Consider the following 27500-nt stretch of genomic DNA (forward strand, 5'->3'; position numbering starts at 1 on the left):
TTGGCCTCCGTTACACTCACCCCCTAAACCTCACTTCCATCCGGGTCACGGCACCAATAATACCCTGCCAGTCCTACACAACCCAACCCGCTCCGAGCTGGTATCGAACCGGCGACCTTCCGCATGGGAGTCGATTGCTCTACTAAGGAGGATAAAGACCATGGCCTCTAGCGTCTGCTGCTAGAGCACCTTTAGATGTCAGAGGAGTGAGGTTTACCTGCACAGCACTTACTAGCTGGCCTCCATTACACATACAATTTACAATGTCGCGCATGCATAAAGGCAGGTTCTAGTATCTGCGATTAAGACTTTTTAATAACTTTTAAGGGCCTTAATTTTCTCATAGTTAATTTATCAACTTCTAATACTTTTTAACACCCTGTGGACACCCTTACAATACTTATTTTCCCCACTGTATAAACAAATTCAAATCAAAAGCCATGGCTCCTGGTGACACACTAAGGCCTTCTTAAGTGAAACGATCAGTCCATGTATACGAAACTGAACAATTTTACAAAATTATTAGCAAATGTATAGTACGTTTGTAGTCCTGCCACTTTTGATGCTGAGAACTGTTTGACCAGATTAAATAGGGTAAATAATGTTCAATTTCTTACACAGAAGAATTATTTGACTTCACAATAGTTTGTCATCAGGAACAGCTAATGAGTTGAACAGCTAGCTCTCTACAACTCTCACATAGTCACCCACTGAAGCTAAGCAGGGCTGTGCCCGTTCAGTACCTGGATTGGAGACCACATGGGAAAGCTAGGTTGCTGCCGGAAGTGGTGTTTGTGAGGCCAGCAGCGGGCACCCACCCTGCAAACTGTGTGGGTCCAAATGCCCCAGTATAGCGACGGGGACTCTATACTGCTCAGTGAGCGCCGTGTTTCTGATGAGACGTTAAACCGAGGTCCTGAGTCTCTGTGGTCATTAAAAATCCCAGGATGTCCTTCGAAAAAATGTAGGGGTTTAACCTCGGCATCCAGGTCAAATTTGCCCCCTGGCCTCAATCCATCATGGCCTCCTAACCCTCCCCATATCATAATTGGCTTCATCACACGGTCTCCTCTCCACCAATCAGCTGGTGTGTGGTGTGCGGTCTGGCTAAAAATGGCTGCCGTCGTGTCATCCAGATGCTGCACACTGGTGGTGGATGAGGAGGCGCTTTGAGTGTCCAGAAAAGTGCTATATAAATGTAAGGAATTGTTATTAATTATTATTATTAACTTATTTTTTGTGTTTATTTATGTTTTACTAGAGTTCAGAGTTTTATTTCTCGTAATATTTCAGTTTTAGATCAAATATTTTAGCTGTTGTTTCCTTTTTTTAACATTTTTACATTTCAATTCTGATTTTTTTTCCTGACTGAGTGTAAATTCTCTTACAAAAGTAAGTTTTGCAGAGTTATAGTTTCACATCTAAGCCTTTACAATTCAGCCTCACAATATTGACATTGAGTTTCACAGTTTCTCCCCTCTAAACAGAACTCCTCATAAAACGACACCATAATACATGTAAAAAACTATTTTAGGTTATCTTAGATTCATATTTTACAACATCTCGCATTTATAAGATTGAATCTTGCAACCGGTACACTATAGATATCTCAATTTTGATCTCTGCAACAACAAAAAGTCAGAACAGTGCGATATAACCGCAGCATTGTGAGAAAGTCAAAAAGGCAAGATAAAAAAGAAATAGCAATCATCTTTTATTTTTATTCCATAGCAGCATTAAGCTTCCATAGATAACACAGACACATTTCAGAGAGTCAGCTGTCATATCAAAGAGATCTGTGCATTTTTGGTTCCTATCAGCAGTGCTTTCTTCCATTGCAGAGCAGTTTTGCCGGAATTATTTGAGCTTTTAACTTTACCTGAGCTGCAGACCATCAGCCCACTGGAGTCACACCATCTGACAGCAGGAAAACGCGCTCTTTCTCTATCTTTCTTTTATGCCACCTTCATTCTGCTAGTCTATCACACACACACACACACACACACACACACACACACACACACACTGTCAGAGATAAACTGCACACTGTCACTGAAACACTGCCGTCCTCCAGTCAGCGCTCAACGTGGCATGGAAAGCCTCGATATATCTGCAATAATGTCACCAGATGCTGTGTTTTTCTGCAGGAACAGTGTATAGATGGGTGAATGTCAGAGAGAGACTGATCAAAACAACATGCAACAGCAATCACTGCTGCTCACATGTCATTTTATAAGGGAAATGGGTCATTTATTATGAAACATACATTCACTGGGTGTTGATTTTAGTAATCACCTGTATGTAGTTCGTGTGCTGTATGGTGCTTGGACCACTTTAAGTTTAGTTAGGTTAAGTGGTTAAGTTTAACATGTACAATAAATAAATAATAGTAATAAATACAAGTAAATATTAATTAATGAAAGTCATTATGTCTGTATTTAATACAGTCGTTTGGTTGGTTGTTGCGGTTTGGTTGGTGTGGTTGGTTAGGTCTGTTCAGGTTGGCTGGAAAGGTTGGGTAAGTTGGTTAGCTTGGGAAGGATTGGTTGGGTTGGTTGATGTTGTTGGTTAGGTCTGTTCAGGTTGGCTGGAATGGTTGGTTGGTTAGGTTGGTTCAGTCTTAGATTGGTTGATTAAGTTGGTTGGATTGGGTGTGGTTGGTTCAGTCTTTTGGGTTGGTTGGTTGGTTGGTTGGTTAGTTGGTTGGTTGGTTTGTGTGGTTTGTTAGGTCTGTTCGGGTTGGTTGGGTAGGTTGGTTAAGTTGGTTGGGTTGGGAAGGATTGGTTGGGTTGGTTGATGTTGTTGGTTAGGTCTGTTCAGGTTGGCTGGAATGGTTGGTTGGTTGGTTGGTTGGTTAGGTTGGTTCAGTCTTGGATTGGTTGATTAAGTTGGTTGGATTGGGTGTGGTTGGTTGGTTCAGTCTTTTGGGTTGTTTGGGTAGGTTGGTTGGTTGGTTGGTGTGGTTTGTTAGGTCTGTTCGGGTTGGTTGGGTTGGGAAGGATTGGTTGGGTTGGTTGATGTTGTTGGTTAGGTTTGTTCGGGTTGGTTGGGTAGGTTGGTTAAGTTGGTTGGGTTGGGAAGGATTGGTTGGGTTGGTTGATGTTGTTGGTTAGGTCTGTTCAGGTTGGCTGGAAAAGTTGGTTGGTTAGGTTGGTTCAGTCTTGGATTGGTTGATTAAGTTGGTTGGATTGGGTGTGGTTGGTTGGTTCAGTATTTTGGGTTGTTTGGGTAGGTTGGTTGGTTGGTTGGTTGGTTGGTGTGGTTTGTTAGGTCTGTTTGGGTTGGTTGGTTAAGTTGACGTTGTTGGTTAGGTCTGTTCAGGTTGGTTGGGTAGGTTGGTTAAGTTGGTTGGGTTGGGAAGGATTGGTTGGGTTGGTTGATGTTGTTGGTTAGGTTTGTTCAGGTTGGCTGGAAAGGTTGGTTGGTTGGGTTGGTTCAGTCTTGGATTGGTTGATTAAGTTGGTTGGATTGGGTGTGGTTGGTTGGTTCAGTCTTTTGGGTTGTTTGGGTAGGTTGGTTGGTTGGTGTGGTTTGGTTGATGTGGTTTGTTAGGTCTGTTCGGGTTGGTTGGGTAGGTTGGTTAAGTTGGTTGGGAGAAATTGGTTGGTTGGTTGACTTGGGTAGCTTTGGTTGGTGTGGTTGATGTTGTTGGTTAGGTAGGTTGGTTGAGTTGGTTGGGGTCGGGAAGGATTGGTTGGGTTGATTGATGTTGTTGGTTAGGTCTGTTCGAGATGGTTGGGTAAGTTGGTTAGTTTGCTTGGATTGCGTTGATTGGTTAGGGTTACTTTCACTTTGGTTGGTGTGATTTGGTTAGTGTAGTTGATGTAGTGGGTTAGGTATGTACAAGTTGGTTGGTTACATTGGTTCAGTCTTTAGTCAGTCAGGTTGGTTGGTTCGGTTGGTTGGGTTGACTAGGGTATGTTTTATAGGTTAAGTTGGTTGGGTTGAGTTTGGTTGGGTTGGGAGGAATTGGTTGGTTGGGTTGATGTTGTTGGTTAGGTAGGTTGGTTGATTGATTGATTTGGTTAAGTTGGTTGGGTTGGGAAGAATTGGTTGGGCTGAGTAGGGTAGTTTTGGTTGGTGTGGTTGATGTTGTTGGTTAGGTCTGTTCGGGTTGGTTGGGTGAGTTGGTTAGGTTGCTTGGGTTGGGTTGGTTGGTTTGTTGGATTGACCAGGGTTGGTTTGGTTTGGTTAGTGTGGTTGGTTAGGTCTGTTTGGGTTGGTTGGTTAGTTGCTTATTTTGTGCAATTCTGGGTTTAAAATCTTCCAGTTTCAACTTTTTGTGCAGAATTTTAAATCTTGTAATCTTTCAGTTTTTTTGTGGAATTTTGAAATTTGCCTCTTTATTCTGATTCAGTTTTTATTAATAAATGCATTTCTTTAGGTTGGCTGGCTGGTTGGTTAGCTTAGTTAGAAAGATGTTTATTTTTAACCATATATTCAACAGTAAATAAATATTAAATCAATGTTAAATTAATATTAAATCATTCATGAAAATTATTTCTGTAATTAACTAATAAATGCATTTTTTCTTACTAATACACCATCAAGGTGAATATTTAGCTTAATTCTCATGATAAATAATTTAATGTTAAATTCATTTATGCATGCTGTATTGAGAAAAAAGTTAAGTATTTTTAAGAAATGCAAAGTACAACCGTCATAGTCTTATAAATAAAAATATCTAAAATAAACCAATAAAAATAAGTAAATAAACCAAGTTAGTATCAGATATTTATGCACATATGTAGGTACATGTATAGGTATGCTTTTATTTAAGTAATGTCTACTATTTATCTTTTAAATTGTTTTCCCAAAAAACGCTTTTAAACGGACCAAAAGTATATAATATAAAATTCAACAAGTTATTTTATTTATTTTTTACAGACTCAATTTTGTTTTCTGTTTTGCCCAGCAGTGTACGTGTCTTCCTCACCATTATTCAGGTCTAGTTTTGGGTGCAAAAAGTCCTGGCTCAAATTGAGAGGCTGACTCATATAGTGAGTAATACAGTCATTATTTCACACTCCAGCGGCCGAATGAAGCCAGTTTTATGTGTGTGTGAAGAGCAGCTGGTCGAGGGGTCATCGACTGGCCGAAACGTTGGGGTCCAGAAAGGCCCGTCAGTGGATCTGATCAAAACTGATGTAGAAACAGCGGCTCCACCAAAGTCAACACACATTGGCAGAGATTGGAAATCCACCATCCGTCCACAATAGCCATAATCAAATATGAATGACTTCAGTAATAACGACATGCTCAGGAAATATAGAGGTGAACAACGACCAATAACTCAACAAAAACAATCATATCATTCACATTTATTTTTCTTTTGCTCTTTCTCACGACTGCAAGCTCATATCTCACAATTCAGACTGTGTTATGCTTAGAGCTCATAATTTTGACTTGCTCATATCACAACTCTGATCAGATTTTTTGTGTGTGTGTGTGTTTTTGGGGTTTTACTTCATTTTTACACCTCAAAACCTGATTTTTGTGTGCAATTTTGATTAAAGGATTAAATATTCAGAATACAGAATCTCTTACAGAATGCACATTTTTGTGTAGGTTTCACATTCACGAGTTTTACATCTCACCATTTACATTTATTCATTTATTTTCCTTTGGCTTAGTGTCTTTACTAATCAGGAGTAGCCACAGCGGAATGAACCGCCAACTTATCCAACCTTTGTTTTATGCAGTGGTCCACACTCATACACTATGACCAATTTCATTTATTAAATTTACCTATAGCGCATGTGTTTGGACTTGTGGGAGATACGTGAGCACCCGGAGGAAACACACGCGAACACGGGGAGAACATGCTAACTCCACACAGAAATGCTAACTGACCCAGCCAGGACTCAAACCAGCAACTTTCTTGCTGTGAAGCGACAGTGCTAACCACCGACCACACTGTATCACCATCTCAAAATGTATTTCCTTATTTTTTTGTTTGTTTTACTCCTCCAAATCTATTTTTTATGTGCAATACTGAGTTTTACTTCCCAGAAATGTAATTTTCTATAGAATTAAAGTTGCAGATTTTAGATTTTTTTACAGAAATCGGATATTTTTTTTTTTTTTTTGATTTTAAGGTTTTGCATCTTACAATTAAATTTTTTTTCACTCCTCCTAATCACATTTTCCATTGATAGTTTTTTATTTAATAAAATATGTCGAATTCATAATTTAAATTATTTTGCAAGTCAGATTCTTGTGGGTTTTTAAGTTTAATGTCTAACAGTTCTAAATATTATTATGATTTAATTTTATTTAAAATGGCTTTTTAAATGCTTTTATTTGTTTTCTTATTTAAAATGTCTGTATTTATTTATTTATTTAAACTGTCTTTTATTACAATGTTTTTTATATATTTTTATTTGTTTACTTATTTCAAATGTCTGCATTTATTTATTTATTTATTTATTTATTTATTTATTTATTCATAAGTATTTATTTATTTATTTATTTTAAATGTCTTTATTTATTTATAATGTTTTTGTTATTTTTAATATTTTTATTTGTTTACTTATTTCAAATGTCTGCATTTATTTATTTATTTATTTATTTATTTATTTATTTATTTATTTATTTATTTATTTATTTATTTATTTAAGTATTTAAGTATTTATTTACTTATTTATTTTAAATGTCTATTTATTTATAATGTTTTTTTTATTTTAAATATTTTTATTTGTTTACTTCTTTCAAATGTCTGGATGCATTTATTTATTTAAAATGTCTTTATAATAATTTTTTATTTTTAATATTTTTATTTGTTTACTTCTTTCAAATGTCTGGATGCATTTATTTATAATTTTGTAATGGCATACAGTTCAACGGAATCGCTTAAACTGAGTTACTGCAAATTAAAAGTCCTTCTGCATATACCCTATTCAGTTGGGAGTTGATGCTTTCAGTGGGCCTGAATACGACTGAATCTGCGTGTGTAAAGCTTGATCATTTTTCAGAGAGTTACAGCGAGCAGCAAGTCCTGGACGGGGAACGCAGTAACACATGCAACTCCAGTAGAGTCTTTGGATTATCAGAGAAACGCCTGCAGCTACAGCTGACCCGCTCCAGCCCACAGTGACCACAGAGGAAACCAGACCACAGCACTCTGCAGTGCTTCAAAATCAGCACATAATGATGTGGGGAAGAGTTTAACAGCAAACAGAACCACCAGCTGAGAGAGAATCTATCTATATACTGTAAGAACGATTAATTGACTGTACTTAAAATGAGAGAGTAAACTCATACATTCATTCATTTTCTTTTCAGCTTAGTCCCTTTATTCGTCAGGGGTAGCCACAGTGGAATGGACCGCCAACTTATCCAGCATATGTTTCATGCAACGGATGCCCTTCCAGATGCAACCCAGTACTGGGAAACACCCATACACTAAACTCTTTGCCTTAGAATTATTATGTAATCAAACTATGTGCATAATTTTAAAAGTTAAGTCAACGGTTTACTGACTTGAAGTGAAATCAACTTAAGGCTTTTAAGCCAACGGGTTTACTCACGTTCAAAGTAAATAATCACTTTTTACAGTGTACAGTTGTTGACTAGCTTAAAACTATTAGTGAGATTTTAATTACATTTCAGATATTTCCCAATTGTTGTTTTAACAGAGATATTTTTTTTCAATGCATTTTTAAACATTATAATTTTAATTACCAATTAATTTTATTTTTGCCATGTTGATCACATACTATTTTACCATTGATACACTAGCTATCGCATAGGGACCCTGAGCATGCGTCAATAGCGCCGCCACATTGGTACAGTGCTCCCAGGACAAATGTCATTCAACCGCACTACTCAAGACAGTGTTATTACGTGAAGATGCGGGACTTTAGCGCTGTCTACGGGTGTAGTAACAAGCAAACAAAGAAAACAAAGCACAAAGGCAGAACATTTCATAGGTAATATTACGTTTTTTACGTTTCTGTATGTTCTGAACTTTTGTGCTAATCAGTAGCGTTATTAATGATAATGCAGTTACTGCATTCACTATAAGTCAAAGTAACTCTAACTCGCATTAAACACTCGGCTTATGCTAGTTTTGTTGAATAAAATCAGCAAACAACGCAAAATAAATTTTATTAAGTTTTATTGTCAGCTAGTGATCGAGTCGTTCATAACGGAGATTCATTCACAAACGAATCGCTCCCTCTGTCAGTATGAGAAGTGAAAGCACGAGAGGAGCTGTGTTTCAGCACACTGATCCGATCAAATTAAACAGGCAGGGTGAATAGTACATTTCCATACACACAAACACAAGCTATTTGTCAGCAATGCCCGTGCGGTCACTGATCCATCAATGTAGAAAAGTGATGTAAAATTATAATTTTCGTAATAAAAAAAAAAAATGGCATACTAACATCCAGGAACACTCCCGATCATAGATATATGTGTATATGTGTATATCTCTGGCTTTGGATGGCCACAGTCCTCCACTGTACCTTGGTCCCGCATTCATTTCAATGGAGCGCTACCCTGTACCAACATGGCGGCTCTATTGACGCATTCCTTCCAATAGACAATAACAGGGTAGGCGACATCTAATGTATATATCTATGCTATTTTACTAGCTGTTTTGCAAGATGCTACGGAGGCCGGGAAGTGCAAAACAACATTACAAAGTGTGAAACACTTTTACAAATCTCGAGACAAATTTACATTTCGAAAAACATTTTTCCCTATCATCAGACACAATTACATAGGAAAAAACCTTTTACCAAGGACGAAACAAATTTACAATTACAGAATCCTTACGGAAAGGGAATGTACCACACACTGGGAGTGACCCGGAATGTACCACACACCGGGAAATATCAGCTTGTGTGTGACTTTGCAGACACAGGTCACCACGAGTCTACAACTATATAAATCATGGTTTGACCAACTGCAATAAAACATATCAGAGCTATTCTGAGGAAATATCAGCGTGAGAGTGTGTAGAAACATGTAAACGCAAGTGCATGGAAACAATCAAAGCACGGCATATGTTGACTGATAAAGTTATCAAAACCGACCCCAGCCTGTGGAGTAGCTCAGTTAGATCGGTCGATTGATACTTGTGCAGAACCTTATGACTTGAGTTCGAATCCCGTTGATGACATGTCAATTATAATCATTTCTTTACATTAATTTTAGTTATATACTGTTCTGCCACACACATATTCAAATCAATAATGTTGGTAACTGTTACAGTCATATATATGCCTGTTTGTTTTGCTTGTGTGTGTGTGTGTGTGTGCGCTCTCTCTCTCTCTCTTTATCTCAGTCGCTCGTTCCCTCTCTCTCTGTCAATTCTCAGGTTCGCCCATTCCAGTTAACACACTCGTAATTTAACACATCCCATAATATCGAAAATATCAGCCTCTACCGAATGGTTGATACGTTGGTTTATGGTAAAAGTACCAGGCTTAATATACTATAAAAAAAATCTGAAAATAAAAGTGTAAGACCAATTTATTTTAAAAAATATTCAAAATGAAACATTTTTGAATACTAAATCACCTTTATTTTTGAAGTATGCCATTAAATGTTTCAGATTTTTATTTAACTTTTTTTTTTTTTGTAAACCAGCAATGCAGTGTGTAAAGCATTATTTAAATAAAAAAAAATAAAAAAACATGGTCAACTGTTTGGTAGAGGGGCAATCAAAGGGTTAAATGATTGTAATAAAATAAATGGGCCTAATAATATTGACCAATTTATGTTTATATAATTATATATGTTTAATGTATTATATATTATGTTTAATAATAGGAAACACTGTGAATTTTTTTAATTAAAAAAAAAAATTAAAATAATAAAAAAATGACATTTATTTAACATAATAAATATTCTTTGAATGTATGGCTGAAGTCAGAATTATTAGCCCCCCTGAATTATTAAATTAATAACTGTTTTTATTCTAGCCGAAATAAAACAAATAAGATTTTCTCCAAAGAAGAAAAAATATTATCAGACATACTGTGAAAATTTCTTAACTCTGTTAAACATCATTTGGGAAATATATTTTAAAAAAAAGAATAGATATTAAAAGGGTGCGAACAATTCTTACTTCAACTGCGCATACAGATACAGATCAAGACCGCTTTTTTTGGACATTCTGATTTTAGGTATGGATTCATGTAAAGATTGTTTTATTCTACAAAAGTCTGATAACATTTTATGCAGATTACAATAAATTTAAAGGGCTTGTTGTTTGTTTGTTTGTTTGTTTGTTTGTTTGTTTGTTTGTTTGTTTACCAAAAAATAGTGATTGCTTAAAATAACTTATTAGAAAATTTTATTTGTTTTGATTCTAAGTAAAGCGGGCGGCATGGTGGCTTAGTGGTTAGCACTGTGGCCTCAGAGCAAGAAGATAGCTGGTTCGAGTACTGGCTGGACCAGTTGGCATTTCTGTGTGGAGTTTGCATGTTCTCCTAGTGTTGGCGTGGGTTTCCTCCGGGTGCTCTGGTTTCCCTAACAGTCCAAACACATGCACTACAGGGGAATTGAATAAACTAAATTGGCCGGCTGACAGTTGATGATGCAACAAAGTTTTCAATCGGAGACCTTTATAATGGCAGTCTATGAGTTTCTTCACCATTCTAAGTCAACAGGCAAGTTTTGATAACATGATAAACTTTAAATAATATACAGTATGCTACACCATCCTCAAGCTCCAGTGCTACAGTATAACGCACAAGAACGTTATAAACATTAGCATCATGGTTTTGTGTAAAGCAGCTTTGAAGCAGTGGGTATTGGGAAATGAGCTCTGAAATAAATTTGACTTGACTTGACATATTTCCTAGACAGCGCTGAGATTAAATGAAGAGGCTTTTGTTGAAATCTCAGGATTCTCAGAGGATTGTCTGTGAACAAGAGCCCAGAAATCTCACATGTATCCTGTCTAGAGCTTTAGAAAAGATCTTTAGTGTTTGAAACTGTGCTCTGATTTACCAAGATGCCAAACAACATGCAAAGAAATCTCAATATGAACTCTTTAAAATCTGCCAAGATTTACCATGCACTAGCATATATTATTTCATGTGAATCAATTTAGAGGGGTAGTTCAACCTAAAATGTACTCATTGTCTCAATTCATTTTAAAGAGCCCATATTATACATGAAATAGGGTCAACACTTTCATGGTCTTATAATCTGCATTTATTTTTACCTAATTATCCCAGCGGACTCCCGTATGAATCGTCCAGTGATTCATTTGTTCCCAAACCCCTCCTTAGCGCGAAGCTAATCTGCGCTGATTGGACCGATGACAGTCTGTCGCGATTGGTCGACACTAACTGCCTTTTGCGACAGACAGAGTGAAATGCCCAGCAGCTAATCAACAATATAGACGTAGTTAGAGTGTATACACGCAAAATGCAATATGAGAATATAGTGAGTAAACCTGAGACAGTACACACGGTTACAAGTAATAAATCACAACTAAATACATTTGCAAGCTAAAGTCAACGAGGCAACAACTTTAATCGCACGTACTTACACTTGAGAACTGGAGGAAGAAACTTATCCATGTCCTGACATGTCCAGTCTTTACTGATCCTTCCTTTAACAAACGAAGTATTCTTTGTAGCATGTAGTTTCCAGAAGTTTCCAACTGCTTAAAGCTGGGCTTATGCTGAGGTTTCATCTTTGAGTAGAGACTCAATAATATCCATCTGCAGTGTGACTTCAATCGACCGGCATGTTTATGGGTGTGTGTGTGGGTTTCTGTGTCAGAGGGCGGGGCCGCAGGTTTGAAATCTCCCGGGTTTGCGCGTGCACGTGAATAACTTGGTTTCGTTAGTACGTCATGGCGAAACACCTAATGACTCGTTATAAATGCAACTCGTTTGAAGCACTATGAGTCGACTCTTATAGATGTATCAACAATTTTAAACACTGTACACATACAGATTTATGCCTTAGCTGGATATTTCCCTTCACTTAGAGGTGTGTTACACACTACATGGAAGGGCATTTTCAAAAACCCATAATATAGGCTCTTTAAAGGTTTATTTCTTCTGCTGAACACAATTTTTTTTAACCTGTATTGATTTCCACAGAGGCGACGTAGTGGCGCAGTACATAGTGCTGTCGACTCACAGCAAGAAGGTCGCTGGTTTGAACCTCGGCTCAGTCGGCGTTTCTGTGTGGAGTTTGCATGTTTTCCCTGCGTTTGCGTGGGTTTCCTCAGGGTGCTCCGGTTTCCCCCCACAGTCCAAAGACATGCGGTACAGGTGAATTGGGTAGGCTAAATTGTCCATAGTGTATGAGTGTGTGTGTGGATGTTTCCCAAAGATGGGTTGCGGCTGGAAGGGCACCCGCTGCGTAAAAACGTGCTGGATAAGTTGGTGGTTCATTCCGCTGTGGCGACCCTGCATTAATAAAGGGACTAAGCCGACAAGAAAATGAATAAACAAATGATTTCCACAGAAAAAAAAAAACGAAGGCTGTTTCTCAATATGAGTTCTGGTCTGTACTTGCGTCCTCGTGAAACGTCATCAACCATCAACGTTGTGCTGTTCCAATTTAAAGTTCACATATTGCCAAGCACAGATAAAATTCCAAGATGTGCTCTGCCCCTTTTGTCGAGGACACACGACAGGTGACGACAAGTGTAAACTTGTGAAGCTCAGGGGCCTCATGTATCAACGCTGCGTACGCACAAAAACTTTGCGTTCGCCAGGTTTCACGCTCAGAATCGCTCACGTTTGAATTTACTTATGATGGAATGAACGTCAGAATGTGCACAGCTCCACGCCAACATCATGGCTGGCGTACGCAGATTTTTTGTGCATGTCTGTTTTATTTCCATTGGCGACTCCTAGAGGCAGTTGTGTTAAATTGCTCTCTACAAAGTGTCTTTGAGCCGTGCAATGGCAGCTGTATGAGACGGGTTCATCTAGCACAGGGGTCGGCAACCCAAAATGTTGAAAGAGCCATATTGGACCAAAAAACAAATATGTTTGGAGCCGCAAAAATGTAAAGCCTTATATAAGCCTTATAATGAAGGAAACACATGCTGTATGTGTATATATATTAGCTATATTAGCCTACTATGAAAATGACTAAGTTGGCTACAAATACATAATGAGCCTTCATGATTAAATAGCCACTGAAATCAAGTGGTTGGTCACCATCTGTGAACGGTTTTCCATGCTTTATTATCTCCCGAATTGTTTACAACAGTCACCTGCCTGGCATCCCTCCCTGCTGAAAGAAACCTGTGTCGCAGGCTATGACACAAATCTTCGTTGACTGAAATGTTGAAATTAAATATTAATTCTACACACTTTCACAGCATTTGAAAACGTTAAAAATGTTTGTCCTCCTATAGAAATCATATTAAAACAAAAATATATACTAACCTTCCCCATCTTTTTGAACATTTTTGAAAAAGCTTCAGGGAGCCACAAGGGCAGCGCTAAAGAGCCGCATGCGGCTCTAGAGCCGCGGGTTGCTGACCCCTGATCTAGCAGGTATATAAGGTTTCCAAACCATACAGTTGACCAGCCAAACATTAAAGCGCAATTTGCAGCGGTCGCCGGTTTTCCCAATGTAATCTGAGCTATCTACTGCAAGCACATTGCTATAAAGACACCATCTGAAGATGAATTTGCATATGTTAAAAATTGTCTAAAGGGACATTTTTGAAAAAAAAAAAAAAATCTTATAATAAATATATAATAATAATAATAATAATAATAATAATAATATATATATATATATATATATATATATATATATATATATATATATATATATATATATATATATATATATATATATATATATATATATATTTACCAGCTAGTAACCTTATCATTACATATAAAATGAATCTTCTGAACTAAAGCAGAGGGGCCTGATAGAAAATGCTCATACACAAGAAAAGAGGTCTGATGGATTTAGAGGATTTTGCATCTGAACTCTTCACTTGGTATTGAAAAACAGACAAATACTATAGAAGTCAATGGTTACTATTTTTCAGCATTTTTCTAAATATCTTCTTTTGCGTTCAACAGAATAAAGAAACCTAAACATGTTTCTGGCTAAAACTGATTGATGAATACATGATGACTGAATGTTCACTTTTGTGTGAACTGTCCCTTTAAGAGGCGCATTTGAAACAGAAGTTGCATGAAGATTCACCTTTGAGCAACACAAATATCCTCTGGGACTGGAAAGCAATTATACACAGCCTGTTTAGTGCTGGTTAATTACCATCCAAAATCTACTGCTTTCCACTTAACGGCGTGAAAATTAATTATTGTTAATATGCTTATTTATATATATATATATTGTTTGTGTGTGTGAAGCACTGCAGGCGATGAACGGACCATTGACGGAGCAACAAAGCAGAGCAGCTCTCCTTCTTCATGTCTGATGCAGCTCATAATAGAAGTGCGTGTGTGTGAGACATGCATTTACTGCGTCTCCTCTGACAAATGCCAACTCATCCAGCCAAGCTAAATTACCATGGTAACATCCTACTGGATGACCAATGCGGAAGAAAAAAAAACATTAAAGCGCACACTGAAACTGCGAAGAGCGAGTCACTTTCATATTAGTTTATTTTTATCAATCTCCTGTCAGTCAAAACTGACAGATTTCACTTTTTCGCGTCTCTTTGTGATGATTGGCTCCAAAAAATGTTGTCGTGATATTTAAAGAAATGTATTATTGCAAATTGTGGTGTCAGGAAAATATTGGTATGCATGCAATCGTATTGCCACATGATTAGATAATTGCAACAATCAGCAAACTATCACCAAGCATACAATAGTCGCTTTAGGACAAAGCCTGTGAGAGAGTGAGACCAGCGATCCTTGTATGTATGAAATATTGCACATTATGACAAGCTCTGCTGCTACACAACTGAAAATGTGCTCGATATAATAGTCTTTTTTTTCAGAATTGTAGTATTATAAAGTACTGTAAAGTTTTCTAACTTGTGAATGGCACGATCTAGTGGGTTGTCTGCTGTCATCTTCACAGTCCGCATTCATGATTTCAGGAGGCGTGGCTTTGGACAGCAGGGGAGGGACTGTTTTTTTCAAAGATATTATGCTAACGAATAGCATTTTGGCAAATCACCTAATGCACCTTTAAGCCTTGATTTCTGGAAAAGAAAAGGATAAATAAATGCATAAATAAATAAATAAGAGAATAAATAAACAAACAAACAAACAAACAAACAAATAAATAAATAAATAAAGATTATAATTAAATACATAAATAAAAAATAAATAAATAAAGAGAATGAATGAATGAATAAATAAATAAATAAATAAATAAAGAGAATATTTAAATGCATAAATAAATCAATAAACAAATTAATTAATAGAGAAAATAAAGAGAATAAATAAATAAATAAATAAATAAATAAATAAATAAATAAATAAAGAGAATAAATAAATAAATAAATAAATAAAGCCAATAAATAAATAAATTTATTTATTTGTTTATTTATTTATGTATTTATTAAAAATAAGCAATTAAATAAATAAAGATAATAAATAAATGCATAAATAAATAAATAAACAGAGAATAAATAAATAAACAAAATAAATAAATAAACAGAATAAATAAATAAGTAAGGAGAATAAAGAAAGAAAGAAAGAAAGAAAGAAAGAAAGAAAGAAAGAAAGAAAGAAAGAAAGAAAGAAAGAAAGAAAGAAAGAAAGAAAGAAAGAAAGAAAAAAAGAAAGAAAGAAAGAAAGAAAGATATATATATTTTTTTTTTCTCCCAGAAATGAAGCCTTATTATATTTCATGTTGTGTCTCAAGTAGGCATGGGATGATAACTGTTTTCAAGATATACCATAGTTTGAAAAAGCCAAAGTTTTAAATGTGTATGTGTGGGTATGTGTACATTTTTTTCCACTTTTTTTAAGACAACACTATCTCCAGCAGAAAAGATCTCCAAAGATGCTTTTTTAAATTGTAAAATAAATCAATTTCAATCAGTTTTTGAAATCAATAAAGACAGCAGAAGTCAATAAATAGTTTAGCCTGACATGTTTACGGTTCCAAAATATTATAAATGTTTCTTAAAATAAAATATATTGCGCTTCAAAGGGGAAAATGTTTTAGTTTTTTACCCAGACATTTAAAAGAGTATATTTTAAAGTAGTTATCACAATACTGCAAAACCGTGAAACCGTGACATTTTTATCCAAGGCATTGGACATTTTATCCAGGACATTTTTATCATACCGTCAGAATCTTATACCGGCCCATGCCTATAGTCTCAAGTAAATGTACAGTAAATTAATTTAGGAATAATTAGATATTCGTTCTGGAAAACAAAATGAAAAAATATATTATGCAGCATAACATGCTAATGCACACATGCGCCTCCACACACACACACACACACACTCGGTTTCATGTGTGTATTTCATTCCTAAAAACAAAACCATGAGCACTCAATATTTCCCTACGATATTTCCTAAAAGCTAAAAGCAGAAGTCTAATCATGTGTTCTGCCACTGCATGCTAAACATGAATAATTAAGCATGCACAATCCTTTTGAGACTCAATCGCATGCCAAAATCATATTTCAGTGCTCCATACTCGAATAAAGAGTCATTCTGGAGAGTAGCGCTCTCTGAGTAACATTAATACAGCCTGACAGAGTAATGACAGTAATTATTGAATTATTGTTGTGGTGCTCCAACAAAATAAATAAATAAATGGCATTTTCAAAGCCACTTGACCCGCACGTAATCACTGTTATACCTGAAAGCACACACACACAGCTCTTCGTTTTATTCGGCTTGCTCTCCATCGATGCCAGTCCAAGGTAAAAACTCTGCGTTGTTCCCTCTAATAAAGCCTTCTTTATTTTAAAAGCGTAACGCCCTGCAGATAATAGACTGAGAGTGAATTGAATGAAACATGAGATTTAAAAAAAGCACATTTTCTGTTCGAATCAACATTCCTGAATGTTAATCCAGCCATTCTGATTCAATTGCGCACCTTCTAACTTGCTGTGCATCTCAAACACTTGCTGTGTTTGCTGAGGTCACTCCGCAGAACTGTGCAACTGGATGAGCTTTACAAACAGATCAACAGCCAACCAGCACTCCAAAAAAAAGATACATACATGTATATTATATCTTGGCAGCATGGTTGCTCAGAGGTTAGCACTGTTACTTCACAGCAAGAAGGTCGCTGGTTAGAGTCCCAGCGAGGGGGGTCTGGATGCAGACCTGGGGCCTCATGTACGAAGACTTGCGTGGAAAACCCCTCCCTGCCTCCTCCCCCGTATGAATATGCTAATGACTCTACTTTGGCAAAACCCAACGAAAAAGCAAAGGCAAAAGCAAGCAAAAAGAGAAACTTTGAACAGAATGTGAATTGTAGGTGCTCCTTTCCGAGGTAGACCGGAGAAAAGCGGTGTTATTTGCAAGTTTGTTCTCTGGAATTAACAACAAAAGAAAAAAATAGAGTGGGAGAGTTTAGCTGATGCGGTTAACACAGTTGGGTCTGAACATCGCACTGAGTGAATTAAAAATGAAATAGTGTGGTTTATAGGTGTAAAATGTTGCAGTACCCATATCAGTCTCAGTGGCGCAACTCGTAAGACGCATGTCAACATGTTTTTACACGTTCGAGCATGAACTCGGTTCGAATCCAGCGTCTGATGAACTCTTTCTTCTTTTACCCCCCGCTACATATCAGATTTTGCCAACTATTTATCACGAGAAAGACAAGTAGGAACAGTGGCGTAGCTCAAAATGCGGAGGCCCCCCTGCAGGGATTGCTGACGGGGCCCCCTGATGAAGTGGGGGGGAGATACGTCATACGTCAATTTGCATATCACTGACGTCATCACGTTCTACAGTTTCTGTTTGTTTAACAGCCTATGTTACTAAAGAGATATTTATAACTGCACTACACTTTATATATGCATGTTTATTTAACTAAATTTATTGCTGTTTGAATACAGTATGTCATTATAGGTGTGTAGTGAATGTCCAGTAATCTCTCATATGTAATAAACTCAGACAAGTTCAGAAACTGTCACTAAAATATCTGTGATTGTGAACAAGAAAAGAAAAAACGGTCCAATTAAATTGTTAAAATAAAGTAGAAGTAGATCGGTTTGACTGTACAAGGGAAATACCTTCACACTGCCTGTGCTAAATCATTTGTCGTCGGTACGCAGAGGGGTGATCTGCTCTCGGGCTGCAGGTGGGAGAGGCTGCTGTACGAGGACTGACTGGGCCGCCTGTCAGTGCTGTGAGGCGGGGGAGGGGCCGGTGGCATCACACGCAGCTCGTTGAGAAGAGTAGGGACGGTACAGTTATAGACAAATGACAGTCTAAAAAAAATCTCCAATAACACACAAAAAAGTCGCTAGATTTGTCGCTAGGGGGGTCTGAAAAGTCACTAAATCTAGTGAAAAAGTTGCTAAGTTGGCAACATTGGCGGCAAGCAATCAGAATGAAGTAGTCCACCGCTTGAGAGGTGTTCAGAGAACACAGACCTGTGAACTTTGGTTCCGACCACAGTTGTTCCCAAGCGTTTGATTATTGCGGTTGCCGGATTTTCAATTACTGAAAATCGCGACGACGCGGGGCCCCCTAATTACACGGGGCCCCCCCGCGGTGCGTGCCCTGCGGGCCCGTCCGCTACGCCACTGAGTAGGAATCATTAATAAGTTTGTGCATCATATTTTATTTGCACATTTATTGAATGGAAATGTTTCTGATTCACGTATGCAAATTCATCTTCAGATGGTGTCTTTATAGCAATGTGCGTGCAGTAGATCGCTCTGATTACATTGGGGAAACCGGCGATCGCTGCAAATTGTGCTTTAATGTTTGGCTGGTCAACTGTATGGTATGGAAACCTTATATACCTGCTAGATGAACCCGTCTCATACAGCTGCCATTGCAAGGCTCAGACACTTTGTAGAGTGCAATTTAACACAACTGCCTCTAGGAGTCGCCAATGGAAATAAAACAGACACGCACAAAAAATCTGCGTACGCCAGCCAAGAAGCTGGCGTGGAGCTGCGCACATTCCCACGTTCAGTTCATCGTTAGTAAATTCAAACGTGAGCGATTCTGAGCGTGAAACCTGGCGTACGCAAAGTTTTTGTGCATACGCAGCGTTGATACATGAGGCCCCTGGTGCAGTGCATTCTAGGCTGCATCCAATGCTTTTTAATGGGCTCCCCTAACCCTACCCCTCACTGTGACATCACTAGCTCCATTTGAGTGCATTGTGTCTGACATTGCATCGTTGAGTGATGCAATCTCAGCTTGCATAATAAAGGCTGCATCCAGATACTATTGGTCCCAGCTGGGTCAGTTGAGATTTCTGTGTGGAGTTTGCATCTTGCTGCGGGTTTCCTCCGGGTGCCCCAACAGTCTAATCACATGCGCTATAGGGGAATTGAATAAACTAAATTGGCTGTAGTGTATGAGCGTGTGTGTGTGTGTGTGAATGAGCGTGTATGGGTGTTTCCCAGTACTGGGTTGCAGTACTGGGTTCATTCCGCTGTGGCGACCCCTGATAAATAATGAACTAAGCTAAAGGAAAATGAATGAATGAATACAATATATTTTTTTTCCATGCTGCTTGCTCAAACTACATATTTAAAATAGGTGAAACAACACAATGCTTGAGTTCATTTCATGTTTAATCCACTTAAAATTTTCAAAACCAATTAACCTAATTAATTTGAGTTGGGACAACATTAATTGTGTAAAACCCTGCATATTTTACAGTGAGATGTTGTATTAGGAAACGAAGCAAACATCAGGTAAAGCCACATTCTAATATTAACTCTTCATCATTTAATCAATTCCCGGTGGATAAAATTAAATCCAATGAGAACTATGAATTCATTTTCACATTCATTCATTTTCCTTCGGCTCACTCTATTGCAGAGGTCAACACAGCGAATTGAACCACCAACCATTCCAGCATATGTTTTCATATGTGACATTCCAGCATATGTCACAGCGGATGCCCTTCCAGTCGCAACCCAGTACTAAGAAAAACACACATACACACACACACACACATACACACACACATACACACACACACACACACACACACACACACACACACACACACAATGGCCAATTTAGCTCATTCAATTCCCCTATAGTGCATGTGTTTGGACTGTGGGAGTAACCTGAGCACCCGGAGGAAACCCACGCCAACATGGGGAGAACATGCAAACTCCACACAGAAATGCCAACTGACCAAGCCAAGGCTTAAAACAGCGACTTTCTTGCTGTGGGGCAACAGTGCTGTAAAAAATGCAAGTTACACACAATTCATTTATGCAGTCTCAGCCTAAATTGAGTAAGTTAACTTAACAAATTTAGGTGGATTGAACATAAAACAGCTAAGTAGGGCCAGACGGAATCTGCAGACATTTTTTGCCATTACTGTGCAGAATTTTGTTCATTTCTGCGGATTTACGTGGAATGATTTTGAGAGTATCATAACTAAAACCTTAACACGTGAACTAAAAAGTAATACCTTTTTAACTTTTATTTAATGTTTACAATGCAAATCCAGTTAGATCCACTTTATTTGGAGAACAATTCAAGTCTTTTATATAATAAATCAAGTAAAAGACAGAAAATATGACTTTACAAACTGTATTTTAAGTAAATTATATGAATATTTTCACATTAGTCAATAATATTACTGTAATTACTTTAAAAACTGAACTAATATACATTTACACACATTTACACAATTAAATAAACAGAATCTATGATGTGCTTAAAGTCTACTGAATTCTGCATGTAGGCCTACTTCTAACTTATAAAAGCATACACTAAAATATAACATCTGAGTCTGAGATGAAGTATACACGTTTATTTTGCATTTTTATAATTGCATGCTTTTATATATTAGATGTATTTGTTACAGTCAAGCAGAAATTATTCATACCCCTGGCAAATTCTGACTTAATTCTGATTCTGAAAGTTTCTTTTATTCAACCAGAATTTGTTTCTGATCATGACACAAGCTGCTCATTCATTCATTCATTCATTCCATTCATTTTCTTGTCGGCTTAGTCCCTTTATTAATCTGGGGTCGCCACAGCGGAATGAACCGCCAACTTATCCAGCAAGTTTTTACGCAGCTGATGCCCTTCAGCCACAACCCATCTCTGGGAAACATCCACACACACATTCCCACACACACTCATACACTACGGACAATTTAGCCTACCCAATTCACCTGTACCGCATGTCTTTGGACTGTGGGGGAAACCGGAGCACCCGAATGAAACCCACGCGAACGCAGGGAGGAAAAAAAATGCTTTTATTTACATTTAAACAAAAAACATGAAGTCAGAATTGTCCAGGGGTACGACTAATTTTGGGCTTGACTGTAAATACACAGATCATAAATATATGTAAAAGGACAAACAGTATACTAATGTGTTTTTGGCAGTAGCGCAGTAGGTAGTGCTGTCACTTCACAACAAGAAGGTTGCAAGTTCGATCCTCGGCTCAGTTGGTGTTTCTGTGTTCTCTCTGCGTTTGCGTCGGTTTCCTCCGAGTGCTGCGGTTTCCCCACACAGTCCAAAGACATGCGGTACAGGTGGCTTGGGCAGGCTAAATTGTCCGTAGTGTATGAGTGTGTGTGTGTGTGTGTGTGTGTGTGTGTGTGTGTGTGTGTTCCCAGAGATGGGTTGGGGCTGGAAGGGCATCAGCTGTGTAAAAAACATGCTGGATAAGTTGGCCGTTCATTCCACTGTGGCGACCCCGGATTAATAAAGGGACTAAGCCGACAAGAAAAAGAATAAATGAATAATGTGTTTTTCTGTCTAATACTCGCTTCAAAAGAAACACGTTTTGCTGAGCAAGAACAAAAATACAGCGAGCGCTGCATGCAAACGCCACTTTCAAGAAACTAACAAACACAGATATGTAAAGATTCAATTAAGATGGAATATATTTAACTATTTAATATGGATAAATATTAACAAAACTATTGAGTTGAGCTGTGAAACTTTACCACACACACACACCGCCCACTCCGCTTTACAACAACAGTGAGAAAGCAGCCGTTGTTTGGTGGGCAACTGGGTGAAAAGCCCACACAGTCCGTCAGGAAGACAGCGCAGCCGGAAACACGGGGGGTCGTGTTCCTTTGGCATAAAGCGGATGTGGAGCAGGTGTGGGACCGTAACACAGCAGATAATTTAAGCTGAGGTCTGCGGCACGGGCACCTTAAGCAGGTGCAAAGCTGCAGAGGCGCTCCCCGAACTCCAGCGCCAGACCCAGATCAATTAAACGGGCCTGATGGTCGTCCTTCCAGGAGTCATAAAACCTGGCTCATTTGTAACCCATATCTGTCATCTCCACCGCCCCTCAGGCAACATACATCACGTTCTCCCACCCTCGCAGTCCCGCTGCGCTAAGGTTTATACTCAGACTCAGTAAAAGGTAATCAATGTTGTCCGTGGCACGTCGCTTCTTCCACACGATCTATCAAAGAGGGCCGCGTGTCCGGGCTCTGAGTCCTGGGGGCCTGAAGGCGACACAGCGGCCAGTCACAAAACATAAATCAAGACGAATCTATAACACATTAGTTTATGTGAGTTTGCAGCATGCATGTAGGACAGGAGCGCGTTATGGAGCATGCTATCACATATCATGTGGACTGTCAACAGGAAATCTAAGGGAATGCAATGCGAGACGCCGTCGATGAATCGCAGTGGTCTGTTTATAATTAAAGATACGCATTAAAAATGCATGCGATAATTACACGAATGCGCTGACGTAACTCAGGTTTCATTAGCCGCGGATAATCCGCAGGGGGTGGGAGGCAATGCTTTAAGGCATCTCTGGACATACATCAGTCACCTAATTGGATAATCTAAATCGCTGATTGGATATCGAGTTCCATCGCGGGCTCCAAGGGGCCCGATGGGGAGCCGGGTAAATGACAATAATCAGTGAGAACAGAGCCGAGACGCTGGAGGATTAGTCTGAGATCATGTCGACACACAACAAGGGGCAAACAGCCACCGCTTCGCCGATGAGAGAGGAATCGCTGTCACGCTAAACTGAGTTTTTTCCCACACACGCGGAAGACATGAAAGCTTTTGCTCGCTCAAGAGACAAACCTTTAGAGGTGTTGACTTATCGACGTGGATGAGTACCACGCGGTCAAAGCTGCCTTGCTCTTACTGGAAACTACAAGATAAAGAGAACGTGCGAGCATGCAGAGGGGAAACAAGGTTATTAGGCTGTTCGCATGCATGCACAAACAAACGCATGGAACTGTGGGTCTGTGGATTGTGCTGTTTCCTAACATAGCATTCACTTTGAAGGCACAAATTAAGGCATCAGCTGAAGAAAGAGAGCAAAAATAAAGCAAGTTGACACCTAAATCACTACTGCATATCATTTTTTTTTCAAATTTTATATTTTTTTAAGGTATACCGCGGTTTTACATTCATTCGTTTAACTTTCCCTTTATCGTTTACCATGCTAATTTGAATATTCAATCAGAATTAGCATGTACAGGTAAGTATGACTTCAAAACAACATCTACACTATCTAATTGACTGTAAACATGGTTGTACTTTGATAGTCTTAGCAAATTCTAAATTGGGAAATTATATTAGCAGCCAAAGAATACTTTTCTGCATTTATTTTATTAAGCAGAATGTCTGAATATCCGAATATAAAATCAACTTTACCTCTATAGGTAGATGTAAGATTTTTTTATTTTTTTTAATTATTATTATTTTTTGTTGTTGTTGATTTTAGTATCTCTAGCAGAAAAGATCTCCAAAGATGCTGATATAAATTGTAAAGAAATCTGTGTTTTTGAAACTAATGAAGACAGCAGAAGACGATGATTATTTAGCCTGACATGTTTACTGCTCCAAAAATATTATAAATATTTTAAAAACTAAAATATGTTGTTTTCAAAAGGGGGAAAAATGGGTTATTTTTTACCAAGACATTTAAAAAGAATATATTTTAGAGCATTATTCATAATACTGTGATATTTTTATCCAAGGTTATCATGTCGTCAGAATCTTATACCGACCCATGCCTAATATGCATGCATGCATTATCCAGTAATGAAAGATATACCGCAGTTCGGAAAAATCAAAGTTTTTGAAACCACCAACATTTTCTGTAACACCGTTCCCAAGGTAGATGATTGAGGTAAAGTTGGTTTTATATTTGCGCATACGTTCATTTAACTTTCTCTGCATTGTTTACAACTCTAATTTGAATATTCAATCATAATTAGCATGCAAGTATGGCTTTGAAACAACATCAACTCTATCTAATTGACTGTAAACATGGCTGTACTTTGATAGTCATTGGCTGCTAAAATGATTTCCCAATTTAGAATTTGCAAAGAATACTTTTCTGCAATTATATTATTAAGCAGAATGACTGAATATCCGAATATAAAACCAACTTTACCTCTATAGGTAGATGTAAGATTTTTTTATTTACATTTTTGTTTTTAGGACAACAGTATCTCCAGCAGAAAAGATCTCCAAAGATGCCGTTATAAATTGTAAAGAAATCTGTGTTTTTGAAACTAATGAAGACAGCAGAAGTCAATAATTAATTTCAATTATTTAGCCTGACATGTTTACTGCACCAAAAAAAATTCATATTTTAAGAAATTAAATATATTGTTTTCAAAGGGGTAAAATGTGTTGTTTTTTTACCCAGAAATTTGAAAAGAATATATTTTAGAGCAAAAATCACAATACCGTGATATTTTTATCCAAGCTAATCATGCCGTCAGAATCTTATACTGACCCATGCCTAATACGCATGCATTATCCAGTAATGAGAGTTATACCGCGGTTTGGAATAGTCAAGGTTTTTTAAACCGCCAAAATTTTCAGTAATACCATTCCTAAAAGTAGAGGATTAAGGTAAAGTTAGTTTTATATTTGCACATTTGTTCATTTAACTTTCTCTATATTGTTTACCACGCTAATTTTAATATTTAATCAGAATTAGCATGCAAGTATGGCTTCAAAACAACATTAACACTATCTAATTGACTGTAAACATGGCTGTACTTTGATAGTCATTGGCTGCTAAAATGATTTACCAATTTGCAAAGAATACTTTTCTGCAATTATATTATTAAGCAGAATGACTGAATATCCGAATAAAAAATCAACTTTACCTCTTTAAAAAAAAAAAAAAAAAGATATTCAAAGATGCCGTTTTAAATTAACTAATAAAGACAACAGAAGTCAATAATTCATTTGAATTATTTAGCCTGACATGTTTACTGCACCAGAATATTTAAAATATTATATATATATATATATATATATATATATATATATATATATATATATATATATATATATATATATATATATATATGACATTTAAAAAGAATATATTTTAGAGCAGAAATCACAATACCGTGAAACCGTGTTATTTTTATCCAAGGTTATCATACCCTCAGAATCTTAAACCGACCCATGCCTAATATGCATGCATGCATTAACCAGTAATGAAAGTTAATTACAGACTAAATCTAAATTGTTTTATATTCACTATGAGGTTCATTAAACACACACAACAACCAAAGCATGACATAATTCAGATAATCAAAAGACATACTACAGCGAAGCCTTCTTGTGCATGTAGGATAATGTCATTGTGGTGGGTTTCCAAATATTAGAGATGTTCTACGCACTAAAAAACTCAATTTACATTTAGTCACGCATGGGTTCGTAATTATCACACAACACATTTCTCTGAAGTGATTGTACAAAATTGAAAAGCACTAGCAATAAAATAGTCCATGCAGAGGAAAACATCATATTTCAGTGTGCACGCCGCTCGAGTTGAGAACTGAAGCCCATTTAGACAATTATTATTGACGAGGCTCTAAATTATCCAGCAAACCAGTAAATCGCGCCGATAATCAATCACTTTCAGTCTGATTGAGCAGATTTAGATTCTGATCAATAGGTGATCGCCTCGGTTCACCGATCAGTCAAGCACATGAAGACAGAAGTTCACTTGACAACACATTGCTCAAGTTTCAACTTCTACATTATTAGCAACATAAAGCATGAGGAAAATCACGAACCATACGCATGGATCAATGGAAAAAACGCAGAAACTCTGATATCGATAATGAAATCAGGTTAAACAAGTCAAGCTTATTATTTTTTCCTCATGCGTACTGTATGTTAACTAGTAAAATGGTAGCAATAGTGCTATAATTTAGTCAAAAAGTGCACATCTGTATTCACAATATAACATACATCTAAAGCCCAGCCTGTGTATTGGGAAATACCGCTCAGCTGCCACGTTTTGGACTTGATAAACCAAATAAATCGCTAGGAAAATCTGCGATTTCAGCCTACATCTGCAGATGCTGATAATAAACAATGGATGATCGTCTTAATAACAAATCACAAGGTGCGTACAATATCTATCCAACTTATTTCAACTTTTCATTCAGGCAAATGCACATCATCCTCAGAACGCGAAACAAAAGACGCATTGAAGATGAAACGCTCATCGATTCTGACACAAACTACCGGCAACAAGTTGCGCGTATTTCCCCTCCATATATAACATTATCCGTCTTACAGACACCTCCTCAGCAGTATTGTACATCTCAGTACATGTTCCACATACGAATCCGAGAGTTGCCACATGCACGAGTCTCAGTGAAAGCATAAGTTTATGGAGAGCAGCTTTACCTGAAGCGCAGTCACAATGAAGCCTCGGCTGTGGGTTTTACGCACTGTGTTCCGCGTAATTCGTGCTGCTCCTCTAAAAGGGTAGGATCCTCAATGCGGCGCGGTGTGAGCTGTGGACAGACGCGATGCCATGCGATGCGATGCGATGCTGCGCTCCGCTCCTCCGCCGCGCGTGATCCGCTCGTGTCTCCAGCGCGCGTCTGACAGCAGCGCGCAGCCTCATGCGGCGACGAGCAGAACTGACTCAATAAGAGCAGATACGGAGTTCACGCTGCCGTTTGCACACTTGCCTGAACCTTGTTTCGTTTACCTTTCATGCATCCATCAATCATTTAACATCGCATGTATGGCGCGTTCATTCATTCCGTTTGCGCATTCATATTTTTCTTTCACGTCAAGGTGTTTACACTGCAAATACATGTTTTTGTACAGCAAGTCTTCCTGTAAAGCAAAAGGAAAGATTGCTCATTCTGATTGCATTTGGCTAATTTCACAAGTAATTAAATAAATAAACAATGCCGTGCAACGCTGCTGATTGCAATAGAAATGTTGCAAAAAGTGCAACTGCAACAGATGAAGGAATGTGGACCATCTTACACAGATTTTTAAAGACATTGCTCCATTTACTGAATTCAGAAACAGCTTCTATCATATATTGAGAATACTGGAAGATTTTTTAGCTTAGCATACTATATTTCTGCCATAAAAAGATGTAAAAGTTGTAGGAATAAGAGCAGACACAGAGTTCACAGCGCCGTTTGCA

At 37.6% G+C, this 27500-nt stretch overlaps 2 protein-coding genes across 5 annotated transcripts in view; one reads left to right on the forward strand and one right to left on the reverse strand.

Annotated features, from left to right (window-relative positions):
• Positions 1 to 27500, reverse strand: part of cdh22 (cadherin 22) — a 499150-nt gene that overhangs the window by 457279 nt on the left and 14371 nt on the right. For 2 of the 4 annotated variants that reach the window (XR_012408257.1, XM_073954732.1), the window contains exon 1: positions 26738 to 26939. The exons of the other annotated variants lie outside the window; for them this stretch is intronic. The gene's annotated coding sequence lies outside the window, so the exon portion shown is untranslated. Of the gene's footprint in view, positions 1 to 26737; positions 26940 to 27500 lie in introns of those variants that run through there. 4 annotated transcript variants of the gene reach the window in all.
• LOC141386375 (uncharacterized) overlaps positions 1 to 27500 on the forward strand; it is a 506139-nt gene that overhangs the window by 56673 nt on the left and 421966 nt on the right. The window lies entirely within an intron of this gene.

The sequence above is a fragment of the Danio rerio genome, chromosome 6 (genome assembly GCF_049306965.1).
Source record: "Danio rerio strain Tuebingen ecotype United States chromosome 6, GRCz12tu, whole genome shotgun sequence".
In the NCBI taxonomy this organism is placed as follows: domain Eukaryota; kingdom Metazoa; phylum Chordata; class Actinopteri; order Cypriniformes; family Danionidae; genus Danio; species Danio rerio.